This window comes from Schistocerca americana, chromosome 1 (assembly GCF_021461395.2).
Source record: "Schistocerca americana isolate TAMUIC-IGC-003095 chromosome 1, iqSchAmer2.1, whole genome shotgun sequence".
Classification (NCBI taxonomy): Eukaryota; Metazoa; Arthropoda; class Insecta; order Orthoptera; family Acrididae; genus Schistocerca; species Schistocerca americana.
Window position 1 is genome coordinate 870,013,267 of NC_060119.1, and position 16,652 is coordinate 870,029,918.

General features: G+C 43.2%; 1 protein-coding gene across 6 annotated transcripts in view; it reads left to right on the plus strand.

Moving 5' to 3' along the window:
- Positions 1-16,652, plus strand: part of LOC124613943 — a 596,835-nt gene that overhangs the window by 490,845 nt on the left and 89,338 nt on the right. The window lies entirely within an intron of this gene.

The window sequence follows — 16,652 nt, forward strand, 5'->3', positions numbered from 1 at the left end:
ATTTTGTTTTATGGATGCTCACGGGTAGAATGACGCACAAGTGACACATTTTCTTTCGATTATGAAGAGTTGCATATTGGATTGCATCATTTGGCTTGATCATGAGCATGTTAGTAGTATCTACTTTGAGTTCCCAAAAGATCTTCGAACAAGAGACCATCACTGCGCAGTCGAACGGCAAACCTTTGACGCCTCTGTTCTGTGACCCAACGAACGTCCGCCGTTAATTTGGCCGCGTATCAATTGCTTAATGTACCATGACGCAGAAACATTAAAAGTTAGAGTAGTTTCGTCATGTGATGTGTTTTCCCAAGTGTCAGGATCTCTCTCCCCCCCCCCCCCCCCCCCGTACGCAAGTTTCGTTCTACCTTTCTACCTTGCAAAACAGAATTAAATTAGGTATGTGCTTCCACTATTTCAGTAAAACTAATAACGTACATGTACCTTGTCACGAATGAAAATGGTCAGTTAAAATGATCTCTTAGGGCTTTCCTTTCAATGTGATGAAACAGCTGTCACGAAAATCACTACGTCACTCTCCGAATCATTACTCCCTCCATCATGTCTCACAGTTTGAAGAAGAGGCTGGATACTATGTTTCCGCTCTTGCACATAAATCCCTAGAACAGTGATTAGTACGAAAGTGGATTTATCAGATTAATTTACAGGTTTCCATGGATCAGTAGGCCAGGTTTTTTACTCCTGGCACTAGCGAAGCCTAATCTTCGCATGACATTCGGCAGTTATCCGTATTCCTTGTTTATGTAGTTCTCCGTGCACCATTTACTCTAGACACACACAGATCTCGGCAGTCAGGTCGCAACGGCCTCGTCTTTGTAAGTAACTATCTTCCGTAAAGCTGTTCGGCAAGTTTGGTTTTTCATTCACTGTTGTATCTAATAACTGAAAGTTTCGCATTGACTTTGTCTTCCAATACGACGGTACATAACGTACTTATCCGTAATCAAAGTAGATTAGCGACGGATCTAGCAGCTAATCTGGCATCGACAGTTTGCCCTCTACGACGTATACATCTATACTCCGTAAAGCACGCTACGGTGTGCGATGGGGGGGGGGAGACAGTTTATGTAGCACTGTCAACTTCTTACATTTTCTGTTACAGCTGCGAAAGGTGTGCGGGAATAACGAGTATTGGTAAGGATCTGCGTGGTTCCGAAATCTTTATGCTTTTACCTTCGTGGCCTCCCCGTCAGATATGCGTAGTCTTTTTGTCATCAGTCTACTGACTGGTTTGATGCGGCCCGCCACGAATTCCTTTCCTGTGCTAACCTCTTCATCTCAGAGTAGCACTTGCAACCTATGTCCTCAATTATTTGCTTGACGTATTCCAATCTCTGTCTTCCTCTACAGTTTTTGCCCTCTACAGCTCCCTCTAGTACCATGGAAGTCATTCCCTCATGTCTTAGCAGATGTCCTATCATCCTGTCCCTTCTCCTTATTAGTGTTTTCCACATATTCCTTTCCTCTCCGATTCTGCGTAGAACCTCCTCATTCCTTACCTTATCAGTCCACCTAATTTTCAACATTCGTCTATAGCACCACATCTCAAATGCTTCGATTTTCTTCTGTTCCGGTTTTCGCACAGTCCATGTTTCACTACCATACAATGCTGTACTCCAGACGTACATCCTCAGAAATTTCTTCCTCAAATTAAGGCCGGTATTTGATGATAGTAGACTTCTCTTGGCCAGAAATGCCTTTTTTGCCATAGCGAGTGTGCTTTTGATGTCCTCCTTGCTCCATCAGTCATTGGTTATTTTACTGCCTAGGTAGCAGAATTCCTTAACTCCATTGACTTCGTGACCATCAATCCTGATGTTAAGTTTCTCGCTGTTCTCATTTCTACTACTTCTCATTACCTTCGTCTTTCTCCGATTTACTCTCAAACCATACTGTGTACTCATCAGACTGTTCATTCCGTGGAGCAGATCATTTAATTCTTCTTCACTTTCACTCAGGATAGCAATGTCATCAGCGAATCGCATCATTGATATCCTTTCACCTTGTATTTTAATTCCACTCCTGAACCTTTCTTTTATTTCCATCATTGCTTCCTCGATGTACAGATTGAAGAGAAGGGGCGAAAGGCTACAGCCTTGTCTTACACCCTTCTTAATACGAGCACTTCGTTCTTGATCGTCCACTCTTATTATTCCCTCTTGGTTGTTGTACATATTGTAGATGACCCGTCTCTCCCTATGGCTTACCCCTACTTTTTTCAGAATCTCGAACAGCTTGCACCATTTTATATTGTCGAACGCGTTTTCCAGGTAGACAAATCCTATGAAAGTGTTTTGATTTTTCTTTAGCCTTGCTTCCATTATTAGCCGTAACGTCAGAATTGCCTCTCTCGTCCCTTTGCTTTGTAGTAGGAAGCAATATATTGGTTAACTCTTCTCAGAACGAACCCTGTCAGGAGTTCAGCAGGAAACCACACAGCCAAGTACAGCCCTTCTTGTAGCGTCTGCGACTAAAGTTAAGAGAATCCATCTCCATTATGATTTCGCGCATGCTAGACAGACCTGCGACGAAAAACTGTTGTCTCCTGTATCAATCCTACTAGGAAAGGGTCCCAAGCTGATGAGCAGTACTCAAGTTAAGGTTGAGCGGTGGTAGTGTAAGCTACCGCCGTAGACTGAACTAAATTTCCTGAGGACTCGTCCAGAGACTCTTACCCGGTTCCTACGACAAATTATATGTCCTGGATATACTTCGAATTGTTTCGTACGCTTAGTTCGAGATATTATTGGATGTGACTGCTTTCTGTGACGGCTCGGAAATCGTTGTAATCATACAATAACATGGTATTTCTGCTGTTTTTCCCGCGGTATGTTAAATTTATTATGATTAGTCAGTTGCCAGTCTTTGCACAAATCGTGCGTGCGGTTAATGCGGAAACGCGGACTACGGCGACGTTATTAACTAATGCGTCCAAACAGGACAAACAACGTGTTGTTATTCTCTTCGCTATCCCAGGACAAAGACTGGTGGATATATATATCCGTTGAAGAATGTATATGGGGCAGAATGTCGAAAACTACCGTTGTGGAAAGATGCACAAAATTCCTTACGACAACGCGTGATAACGGACGTCCATATCGCGAAGTTAGGCCAACTCAAGTGGGAGACAAGCGCGCACCCACCCTACATCCCTGATCTATTCCCATGCTATTACCACACCTTTGGTCCCTTCAAAAAGGCCTTGAAGGATCGACGATTCCTGTCGGATGAGGATATGCTGCAGGATACCGCGTTTCACCAAAGGGGTATCTCCAACCTGGTGATGATTGCATGCAGCGCTTACGCGATTTTAGCTGATTGGCATACCAATTCTGGACTGTACGGCCTTCGAACGGAAGCTTTTTGATTGCCCCTTACACATCATCGTCCGCAATCAGCATCACGGAGCTTTCGATGTTATCCGCTGGGCAGTTCCTCGTAGTACGAACAATTGCAGTCGTACAACACTCCCTTAGTTTCTCGAGACTTAGCTCGGTTAGGACTAACAGGCTGTGTTCTATTTGCTGGGTACTTCGTAATCCTCAATGGAGGTCTAGGAGAGCTGACGTGACGGTAGATCAACCCAACACCGCAAGTCACAGACGAGGAAACTCAGGAACAGATGTCGTACAGTTGTATAATAAATACTACGATAAATTAGAAAGCTAATTACGAAGAAGGTGGTTTATATCAGGACGTGCAATGCATTTTGTCCCAGCTTTGCAGGTTCCTAAGTAATCGTATGTCATAAAGACTTTGCAGTTAATGTTCTCCAGGTATTCCACAATTTCTCTGGAAAGTAACGAAAGTATTGTTAGTTAACGCGGCAGAGCTACCTCTAGCAAGCTTTCTCGTCTGAAGGCAAATCTGCTCTGCCACTTACAAACTGTTGCAGGCAGCATTCGCCCTCTCACCGCGCCTAAGCCGCTCAGCGTGGGCGACAGCTCAATACCGGCCCAGCCAGCACGGAGAAAGCGATTCACGCATGGCGCACGCGCAACACGCGTCGGAGACATAGATGGAGAAACGTGGGCCTCTAAAGGAATAAGAACTGCTTTCAGCAGAGATTTTTTTCTGATTGTCAGAATCTTGTATCTTCGCTCCTCTGCTCATACAGCCGCACTGCCTGCGGCTGTTGTGAGACACCACATTGTCACCACGCTCGATCGCTGGATGTCGTGTAGCTGCCGCGCAGTATCTAGAGGCTTGTTTGCGGTGGAAACGAACCTATATTTCCGGCAGGACTGTCTCAGTAATTTGTCACGGAGCGATGCTGTTCGAAGGTTAAGGCACTGCACGAAAGGTTAAGGCACTGCACGAAAGGTTAAGGCACTGCACTCGTGCTTGAGGTCTGAACTGGTTTCAGTTTCGCGTCAGCCAGCCTGATACAGGTTTGTTTGTGGTTTCCTTAAACCTCTTCTGGCGAATTCTAGACTCGTTCCTCTCATGAGAACGGTCCGCAGTCGAATTTCAGTACCTGAAAACTTGGGTGCGTTCCAGTAGGCATGAAAGAGAACTGAAACCCAACATGTTCTTCTATAAACAAGTCCATACAGTACACCCGATGCCACGAACCTCACTCGTGAACAACATTCACAGTGGTTCCTAGAGTCATACATTTGACGCCAAACAGTCCTACTCCCCGTCTCGGGAGTGAGGTAAGCAACTCAGTTCACTTGACATTTGAATTTTTCTTTTTTTTCCCCGTAAGTCTACAGCCGTCTAGTTAAGACTCTCGCTCTACCACGGATTTCGATGCTGGCGCATACGTGTAAGGCGAGTATGATGTAGTGGATGTTTTGTTGGCACAGCCAGTAAAAGTTCAGAAATTAGTCACTAGCGTTGTGTGTTTGCTAATAGACAGCTACTGAGCTGGATTTCTCCAAAGTTTTCCCATATTGGTGATACGTATCACTTGCTAAGTTTACGGTCGTTTGGCCTGTCTTCCATCCTGCCAGTCTTACTTATTTTCCCATATTACCATTGCTATCGGTACACTGCAACGGTATCAGCTGTAGACTGCACTTAGTATAGCAGTTTGAAAGTGGAGATACCAACCATATGAATCTCCATGAAGTTCTCTTTTCGAACAAGGATAGTGCATTTAATTTCTATCATACGCTCGAGTGCTAATTAGTAGTTTTGATTTGTTGCGAATATAACATAGCCTCACTGAAGACTGTATGGATAGGTGGAACTGCACGTGATTCGGTCATCGATCAACTGTATGTTATAAAGGTGTGTATTCTTAACTATCGCGTAACACCTAATATGTATAATACATTATACCACGTAAGCTTCCTGACGACTTCTCGTGCTATTTGTATCTCTGAAATAATTTGTCTTGTCACGTTAGTGCGTCAAAATTACGTCGAACCAATAATGTTGCAACTGTAGACATCGTCATAAAAACAGTAGCTTCATAAAGTTCGTATTTTTTGCTTCTATTGATTAGCGTTCATGGCGTCCTAACTGCTACAAAGAAACTGATCTCTCAGTCGTTTAGAGTGAGAATATGAAACAAGGGGTAAACTCGTGACACAGTTTCAAAGAACTCATTAGGAAAAATGATTTCTACCATGATAGAACCTTTGATTAAAATACGAATGAGAACATCTTCTATGTTTATGTAATTTCCAGAGAAAATATTCAAGGCAGAATCTGATTAACATAATAGAAGTTATGTGAGAAACTGCGGTTGCAGAAGACTGGGGTACCGTTTCTGAGCCTCAGAATAAATCACTAAATTTGCGTGGGTTTTTTTAATTTTCACCACCATCCTGCCCGGGGCATTGTCACAGCCACATCATTGTCAGGAAAGTAGCGTCGTACTTCTCAGCACCTATTTCGCGTAGCCTTTGGCAGGTGGTTTGTATTATTGTGATTAACGGCAGCTATTTTTTCCCTATACATCTAGTGGTGGAACCAGAATTGACGACATTGCATATTCTTTGCCATGGATGCTTTGTTTACTCTTCTATCCAGTGAGTCACTGTTTTATTTCATATCCAAATAAGTACAACATTTATATAGCGGGAAACTATCACTATGTTAGTGGGAACATGTCCAGGATATGGCCTCTTACCTTCCAGCCTCTCAAACTCTCTATTTGGTCAGATGAAGATTCGTGAATCAACGGGCCACTGTCAGCAGTATCGGAAGAAGGGCCTTCGTGCGGTGTACCAGGCCACGTGGACCGTTGAGGCGTTTCGGGCGTCCCGCAACAAGGATAACTTGTGGTGGCGCTAAAGGATCGATACGGCCGTTTGTTGTGGTCGACCGAGGAAGCGGGAAGCGGGTTGTCGCGGTCGGCCGCATTCCTGCGCCCTGAGTCACGCGCACCAGTCGCTCCTCCCTCATCAGTCTTGTCCAGCCGGGACTTTCTCCAGACTCTCACATTTCCCAGAGAAGCTCAACACCTTAAAATAAAAGGCCTTTACCGAGACGCCCACATTGAATGCCACTCGCACCTTGGTGGTTCTCCCATCGGAGAAACACTGCGCGCCTGCGTCGCACGCTACCCTTATGGCATAGTGTTACACGTTTTGCCTATGCGCACGGCGTCCTATGCCCGATCAGATACTAGTAACATTCCCCGAAAGCTTTCTGATTGCTCGTAATTGTTTACCAGCTCGACAAAGAAGCGGGGCGCAGCTGCTTGTTTACGCGGTGCTCGTTATTATCGATCACTTGTTCTTGCAGCTGGAAATATAGTTCGCATTCTCCCTCTGCATAACATAGACTGAGATTTATTTAAGATAAAATTTTTCGTATTGAATGCGCTGGCGTAATACCCAGACGCAGGTACTGATTATTTGCAGTTATATTTAGGTTTTTGTGCAGCCTTCTTTACATACTTTTTATGTTGTCCTTATTCACTAACGAAATTAGTGTATGACAAAGTTAATGTAGAGTTTATTCCCTGAATTTGAACTAAAATTATATGAAGATATTGGCTGGAAACCCAGCGTCTGGTAAAATCAATGGTTTTTTTCTGTAGAAAGAATAATAGACAGGCATCAACCGGAAAGAAAAAGATAGATTAAAATTTTTCGAAGTATCAGAAACAGTTGGAAACTCACGTATTAGGCGAGTAATTTCATGGTTTTCTTCGTTTAATACGCTGTTGTGCGTGTTAAAAAATAGGTGAGAGAGCCAGTAGCGATATTTCAAAATACACTGCCTCCTATAATTAAAGACTACTTTTTAATCCACCGTGGTTTGCCATGTAGTTCATAAATGTACTGTGTTCCCTTTGAAAAAAATTTTCTACTTTTTCGTAAGTGAACTGCGAATTTTACCTCCTCTTGCCTTGACACAGAAAAACAATGAAAACGCTGGGCCCGGACTGACAAGCTACACGCGTCACTCCCAAATTCCGTAATCGCACGCGGACGACGAAGTTGCATCTTACGATCCCGGGTCAGCTTTGGATGTTAGCGTCGTTGATCTTAAGATGAAAAGCGGAATGGTTGTGGACTAGATCATGAGATCTACTTGCTGTACACAGTATGGTGAGAAAGGGGAGGAAGCAAATCGGTATTTTACTAAGATCGACAACTCCTTTGAAAGATTTGATTACATAAAAGTTAAAACTACGTGCCGGACCGGGATTCGAATGCGTCGTGAGGATAGAGCGAAATCAGTTGTATATATATTTGCCATTTGCAAGAATAAGTGCAACCATATTCAATGAATGTAAGTTGCAAATGAATTACAATACTTTATTTCTACAAACTATATACAATTGATGTTTTCACGAAAAATAACTGCGCCAATGTCCGACACTTCCCTCCTCCCTCTTATTCATTTTCGCATGCTCTTACGATTACATTCACCAACGATGTTGCTAAATTAGGTGAAGCAAAAGCGAAAAGTATCTGCAACCGGTTGTGCAGCGCCACCGTCCTTTGACACTAACGCCGCGTGAAGGTGGAACAGGACAAGGTCTTACACAGCCTACTCCACCGGGTCTACCTGTCAAGTGACGTAATTTCATGCCGTTTGACCCGCTTTGGTGGCGGGAATATTGCAAGTTCTTGCGTGGACTTTAGTCGACTACAGGAACATCGTTCTGTTGTATCGCCAAAGACAAAAAGAAAGTAGGTGTCTAAGATCGGTGACGCAGATCATAATTTGCCGCTATCCACTTAATGATTTTTGATCGGCACAAGTGTTTCAAACGTTTGTTGCTCGTGAGAAGATATACACGGTCGCTGTTGATAAGCAGCTTGAGTGAAATGTAGCGATGCTTAGTTAGCATGTAGTTATTGGTGAACGGCGAGTTTTCTCCGCCTAAGGAAAGCGTTTTCCTTAAACAAGCGGCATCGACGTAATTTATATCGTAAAACACGTCATCTGCATAAGAGAATTTAAAAACAAATATATGATTTCCATTTAATCATTCAAATTGTCACTCATAATGTCGGTATTTTGAAGCAAAACCCTATTTGCTATTAATTATGGGGAGACGATTTCGTGCGCGATAAAGTACACAACGTCCTGACTGGAAATGACGGTTTTTAATTGTCCGTTAGGGTATAATATAATTTAACAGTTATTTTAAATGCTTCACGAAGCCTTTTTATTATATAATATTTGATAACTAGCAATACTAGACAGGATAGATTGTTATTGAACAACAGTAACTTAAAATATTCTGCAGTTTGAAATTTTCAGATTATTTTATTACAGCATGAGACTGGAACGAGATTGATCGTTGTGTTCTGTCAGCTTCCTAATATTCGGTCTGAGCATTACGTGTCGAACATTTTGGTACTATAAAGCCACCAACTTGTTAAATTGATGACTGTCTCTGGAAAGATTCTTATAGTTCACATATTCTCACCTCTCATTATTTTGAGGCAATAAGTAGTGACAGAAATAAAGGTAATTAAACGCCAGAGTTTTGAGCAAATGACTAATCGTGAATTTTTTGTGCCTTGTTAACGAGGCTGTATGAGTCTTTCTGGACTGTGCTTCTTGTGGAAAGAGTGCGTCCTCGCGCAACTTCATATTCCACAAAGAAATACTCTTTCGCCAGTAACATGTCGAACCAGTTGACACCGGGACCGGACGTTAAGAGAAAATAGGCATTTACATTACAAATATTGTTCGCTCTAGAACTGGGAGCTCACTGTAGAAAAGGAAGACGAGAATGTGAAGACAATTTGTGCGTTTCCGGTTGCACAAGTGACCTAGCAAGTGTCCTGATAAGATACTGATTACTATTTTTGATAAGTACGAATTTTGTAACATATTTAAGTTATACGAATTCGTCTTATCATGTGAATTCCAAAAGAAGTCGAGTGTTCACAGCAGGTTCCATTCACATAACATTTTATTTTCTTCTAGAATTTATATTGATGTACACTCTTATGGGGTGGGAGGTCGGGGGGGGGGGGGGGGGGGGGAGATCCGCAAGCCACATACGTTAGGGCGAAAAACATCCGCTGTAGGTGGAGAGCGGATTTAATCGTATATTGGGGGCAGTTGTGTCAGTTGCAGTGAGCATTACTCTTTTATTAAAAAGGCAGATGTTAAGAGCACTCAAAAAATTATGTACACGCGAAAACATTGTCGGGGTTAGTAAAATGTTACATCGTAATGTCCCATGTCCTAAATAATACGGTACCACATCCACTAACATGTTGAAGGTGGTAGCGCAGAGTTCGACTGACACTGAGACAGTCAGAATACCTACTTTGTCGTAGATGTCTTGGCATTATAAAGGACCACCTTAGCATTGAAGGACCACTTGAGAACCAATCTCATTCAATGAAATATCAAACGTTGAAACATTATAATTTGTATTACGCAACATCAGGTCTCAAAATAAGACTATACTGCAGAGTGAAAAAACTTCTTCTCAGCGGGTCACCTTCTACGCACTAATAGCTTATTCTAACCGAATTAAATTTCCTGTAGTTGCTGTTGTTTCTTGCACATAGGTCCAAAACTTTGGCTTAGTAGTAAACTGTGAGAAACGAAATGTACATTAAAGTACCTTCGAGAAATGTATCATTTTCCACGAATATCGGTGCAGTATGTTATAACCCGTGCTGATATGTGATTGGACTACACACGAGCAGTGAGCTAAGCCACACGAAAGAGCGCTGTGTGGTATCCGCCTGCAGTGCACACCTCCCGCGTAGCAGCTGTGTGTTCGAGTCGCCGACTGATCAGGCGCTATCCGAGCCAGAAAGAATTTTTCGGTTCAGATGCTTTTATAACTGCATATCAGACAGACACAATTATCTACTACGAACGACAATAATAACTGAACAAACATGAAACGGCAATTGCATTTGACGTCTGCATAAATTGATTCCCCAAGAAATCGTGTAGTCGTCCTTTGTGGTAGAAACAGACACTATTACGAAAAGTTAGACCACTGTTATCGTAGTGTAATTGATTCGCTAACGAAACCTGACCGATTGGCGGTGTCAAATTTCATAGTTTTGAGCCACCAGCTGGATGCCCTTTACTGGCAATCTTAGTCTGCTCAACGACCCCCCCCCCCCCCCCCCCCCCCCAACCATTTGCCTTTCGATACCAAATATTTACGCGCACTGTATCGACGGCTCCTAAACGGACACCATATTTTCTGGAAGAGCAAGTACAGGGTGACAATTATTGTACTATGTGGAAAAAAAACTTAATTTAGATACGAACTACGGTGTGCACACATTTTATTCAACATATAAACGTCACTACAGATATTCGGATTTAGGTTATGACATGTTCGATATGCCTGCCATCATTGGCAATGATGTGGCACAAACAAATAGCGAAATTCTGCATGATCCGCTCAAACGTCGGAACATCGATCCTGTCGATGACCTCCTAAATTTCTGTTTTCAACTCAGCAGTGGTTTTGGGATTGTGGCTGTACGCCTTATCTTTAATATAGGCCCACAAAAAAGGAGTCGCATGTTTTCAGATCCAGGGAATATGGCGTCCAAACGAGGCCCATGCCAGTGGCCTCTGGGCACCCCAGAGCCAGAATGCGGTCCCCAAAGTGCTCTTCCAGGACGTCACACACACTCCTGCTTCGATGAGATCAGCTCCGTCTTGCATGAACCACATCTTGTCGAAATCAGGGTCGCTTTGGATAATGGGGATGAAATAATTTTCCAAAACGTTCACGTACTGTTCGGTAGTCACGGTGCCACTGTACACCACAGTCACCTGTTGGAAGAGACTCTGTCCCCCAAATGCGCCCATTTTGCTTATTGACGAACCCATCCTGATGAAAGTGGGCTTCTTCGCTATACCGAACCATGCACACACATACTAATTCCCATCACGCCTCGCGGTCAACCGTGCAGTTTGAACTCCTAACGCAAACCGTTAAGAAGTTGTGACGACTTAATTTCATATAGTTCTATAATTATCACCCTATCAATATCGCTGTGTGCTGTCTGCTCGTGAATATTGGGAAATTGAAAATGATTCCACATGCTACTAAGCAAGGAATTGGTCGATATTAGGCTTCATTTATTCCTAAAACGCAAATAAGGTCTTACAGTGCCGGACGCGATGTGCCGCAATCTATTTCCGTCATTGGTGGACTCTGTAAACAGGCGACCCCTGTGCGTAGCGTCCTGGATCCACAGCAACACTTCAGTGGAAAGCTGACAGCCTGAGCACTGGTTCTGTTTACTCTCTCGTGACTGCAATTACACGGACGGATAAGATGCGAAAGGCAGCCACCCAATGATAAACGACATCTCCAACAAAGGGTGCTCAAAGAACACATTCTTTTCCCATCGTCTATTATTATATGTTGTTGTTGGTGAGGGGGCAGTAAAAGAGTACACTAATTTCGCCAGGGATCGTGTTTTTTGGCTGACGATAGCGATGAATATGCGTTATTTTGGATCACAGATAGTCTGAACCAGTTACGTGTATTAAAGGTGTGATGTGTTGCATTAGCCGTATTTTCCCAGAAATGCTGCGTTTAAGGACTCTTCAGTTTTCAAATATGTCTGTTGCAACTGTAATGCGAAATTCAATGTATATTATCTGCTGATTTCAAGTACGCTTGAAATACGAGGGCTACTCATACGTAACTTAAGTATATTCCTATTTATGTTTTTAAGAACTTTAAGGTCACAGGACCGGTTTCGGCCTTCATATTAGGCCATTATCAAGTGCATCTGAAAGTTAACGCTGTAGAGAAGCAACGTTGATTCTCTGCAGCATAACTTTGAGATGCGTTTAATAACGATGTAATGTAAAGGCCGAAACTGATCGTTTGAACTTAATTGTTCTATAAAAAGCAACTGGAACGACTTTTCATTTCTGGAACATTAGTTGCGGAATCAGCATCGTCATCATACAGGCGTGGAGAAACTAATAATAGGTTTTACCGCTGCACGGTGAGAGATGACGCTAGCATCCCCGTCTTTATGTCAGAGCATCTACTAAATCATTAGACATCGAGTTGTGATCCTTTTCAGTGCGTGTTGGTTCTGCTTTGTGCACTGTGAACTTCAAAATGTGTGCAGGAATAGAAAATTCCGCGAGTCGTGAAGAGCAATGAGTGATTAGGCTTGTGTTCACCCAGGAACCAAGGACATATTTGCAAACATTGTCATGACGACTCTTTCCTTTGTAAAGAGAGGGTGTGTGTGCATCTGATGAATTTCTTCGAATGTAGTGAGACAATAAATAGAGAAAGATATTGCGAAACAGTAAAGAAATTAAGAACAGTGATTGAAAACAAGCGTCGAGGAAATTTGAGTTCAAAAATTTTTATATTCATGACGACGCACGACTCCTCTCTGCCACTGGATCTCGGATGGTTTCGATATGGGAGAATTTCGGTCAACCTCTGCACAGTCAGGACCTTTCTCCGTGCTATTTTCAACTGTTTTCGTACAGGAAGACCTAGTTTGTAACACAGCACGTCGACGACGATTAGGAACTGTGTGCAGGCGTGCGTTCATCGTTAAAGCCTCGTGACGCTGTGTGACGACGGAACTGCGTACACCGTTACGATGTCATATGGAGATTGTGTCGAAAAATAGCAGACCAGTGTGTCTTTCAAATGTAAGTTCTGTTGGAATCCGCGTGTCAACTTAGCCCTAGTGGTTTCCATCAAATTAGCTTTGTTTTTGGTTTCGCCCGCGTAAACAAACATTGTTACTTATTTCGTCCAGCACTTTGATAATGCCCCTATAATGTAGCAGGATTTTATCAATGTGATAAATTTATTTAGTACTAGACGCATATTCCTAGAGCGAGATTTGGGGGGGGGGGGGGGTAAAGGTTGGCCTAATTGAATATACCGGATGCGGAATGCCACGGCGAGAGCGGGTGTGTGTGAGGTGCGGTACGACCTTTGCAGCTAAGGCGGAAGCAGCCTAAAGCAGAGCTGCGTCGGCAAGGGGCTCAGTCCCTCACGAGCCAGCGCCTCACAGACTGAGACTCATCAGCATGCGTTGGTCGGAGAATCTCCAAACGGCGTGTTGGTTTATGTAGGTTAACTGCTCTGCGGTAGGACAAAGCAGCTAGCAAGAAATGGGCAAAGCCTTCTACCATGTAACATAGCCCATTAGGTGTGAGAGACTACGAGTAAATAAAAAAAATTATAAACACTCTACGGAGCAAGATCTGACAGATTATAAAGTCTGCTGACTCGGTAAATACTGAAAAAGCAAGTGTTGTTGTCTTGCTGAGGAAACCATGTCGTCTTGCTCAGGAAACCATTAATCTAGCACCACATTCAGGGTCTCAGATCTTCACTTTGTGGCACGTCTTTAATTATGCTTCAGGGCCTCCGTCGTAACGAGAACAACCACGATGCTTTGAGATCTGTCTTTATCCACATCGCATTGTTTAGGAGCGGCCGCATCTGCAGACTTTAACAAGCAGTGGCAAAATCTCATCAGTTGTAACACGGACGAAATGAAAAGGCTGTTTCTCCGTCGAGATAACAAAAGGCACACATTTTATTTCTCCATTCGACTCTTACAGTATGTAGTGGCATAATCATACGACACAATTTTTAGTGTTGTTCTAAAACAGACATACCTAATGTTTTTGGATCATCATCTTCACCACTATCCGCCCCGTCTTGGATACAACCACAGTTGCAACATACATTAAAGGGCCAACAAAACTGCTACACCTGACTAATATCGTGTTGGGCCCCCGGAGAACGCAGCAGTGTCACAACACGACGTGGCATGGACTCGACTAATGTCTGAAGTAGTGTGGAGGGAACTGACACCATGAATCCCTAAGAGTACTAGGGGGTACAGATCTCTTCTGAACAGCATGTTGCAAGGCATCCCAGATATGCTCAGTAATGTTCATGTCTGGGAAGTTTGGTGGGCAGCGGAAGTGTTTAAACTCAGAAGAGTGTTCCTGGAGCCACTCTGTAGCAATTCTGGACGTGTGGGGGTGTCGCGTTGTCCTGCTGGAACTGCCCAAGTCCGTCCGAATGCACAATAGACATGAATGGATGCAGGTGATCAGACAGGATGTTCACGTACGTGTCACCTGTCAGAGTCGTGTCCAGTCGTATCAGGGGTCCTATATCACTCCAGCTGCACACCCCTCACACAATTACAGATTCTCTACCATCTTAAACAGTCCGCAGCTGAAATGCAGGGACTATGAATTCATGAGGTTGTCTCCATACCCATACACGTCTATCCGCTCGATAGAATTTGAAACGAGACTCGTCCTACCAGACAAAATTTTTCCAGTCATCGACTGTCGAAAGTCGGTGTTGAAGGGCCCAGGCGAGGCGTAAAGCTTGGCGTCATGCAGTCATCAAGGGCACACGAGTTGGCCTTCGGCTCCCAAAGCCCATATCGATGGTATTTCGTTGAATGATTCACAGGCTGACATTTGTTGATGGCCCTGCATTGAAATCTGCAGCATTTTACTGAAGCGTTGCACTTCTATCATGCTGAACGACTCTCTTCAGCCGTTGTTGTTCCGTTCTTGCAGGATTTTTTTCCGGCAGCAGTGACGTCGGAGATTTGAAGTTTTAGCGGATTCCTGATATTCACGGTACACTGATGGAATGGTTGTAAGGGAAAATCCCCACTACTTCGCTACCTCGGAGATGCTGTGTCCGATCGCTCATGCGTCAACTATATCATCACGTTCAAACCCACTTCAATCTTCATAACTTGCCATTGCAGCAGCAGTAACCGATCTAACAACTGCGCCAGACACTTATATAGGCGCTGCCGACCGCAACGCCGTATTCTGCCTGTTTACTTATCTCTGTATTTGAATACGCAAGCCTATACCAGTTTCTTTGGCGCTTCAGTGTATAAGGTAATAGGTCCCCAACAATCTTCTAACAGGAGAAAAATGACCCGTAGATTCGCCTGGGACGTTGCACGGAAAACGTTAAATATCGGCAAATATTGTGGTGATTAACCTTTACAGATAAATGGAAGGTTGTTTCCTCGCTGAAAATCAGCGTGGAGTCCAAAGGTTCATCGTCAAGTGCTCTCTGCATTGTGGAGCTAAATTTAAGGCGATGATCATAATCTTCTGGTTTAATTTTTGCATGAGCTGCAGACAGTACCGTTTCAACTAAAACCATCGTCGAAAAATGTTTGCATCTGGTACACTTAGTCGACCGGTACTTAAGTTTTCAGAGAAAGCAAGTCTCCCTAAATTGTTGATACCAACGCACAGCTGTGTGTTTACATGGCGGTTCTTTTCAGTAATTCCTTCTGAATGCACGCTGCGCTGTTATAATAAACAAACATCTCACATTTTGAAACACACACACATTCCTTACTTGCTTGTCATTGTCAGTGAAATGCACCAACAGCCGTGTTATTTTATTTTGAAAGCTACCAGTTTCAACATTTCACTGCGTTATCTTCAGGCCCCATATACATCTCTCCAAATACATGAAAATGTGATATAGAGCCATAAATCTCTGGAAGTCGTGAATTCAATCGTTCACTAGTGCTTCGTTCGAAGACTAGATAGCAACTCTCTTGCTTTGCCGCCATTTTGTTCCGACATTACACTCTTGATCCCTAATGGTGGGCATAATGTAAACTCGGGGAGTTTACGGTTTTATTCGTGTATCATGTTCTTGCATGTAATACTCCTAAAATAGGGAACTTGGAAAAAGAATGAATTACTTGTGGTAGCCCTATAGTCCAGGTAATTTGCGCGCCAGGAGTTACACTGCCTCAACTAATGTTCTCAGATCCTATCTGCAGTAGTTATTGCGTTAAACGTTCAACATAAGATAGTTCCTCTTAATGAGTAGATTATGGAAGCATTTTAAATTTTTGTGTTCGGCCAATGAATGTATGAAATATTGAAAGTCAAATTTTTGTTGGTCCCGGAAGTAGAGGCAGGCAACTTGCAAATGGAACCGACTGACTGTACGCGATTTATGTGTTGAAAGTAGTATAGATAACGTCCTGTTCATGAATTGGCGCATATCATTCACGTTATATTGAGGCTATTCCAGCATGTAAATAGTTTTGTGTCTTCAGAACAAAGAAAAAAACAAAACGAAATAAATGAATTTTCAGTAACAGTAGGCACCTCAAAAACGTTGCTGTGAAACGAACTATCGTAATCCTCTCACAGGCTCACAGAACAATAGTAGTGGTGAACGAGATGGTGCA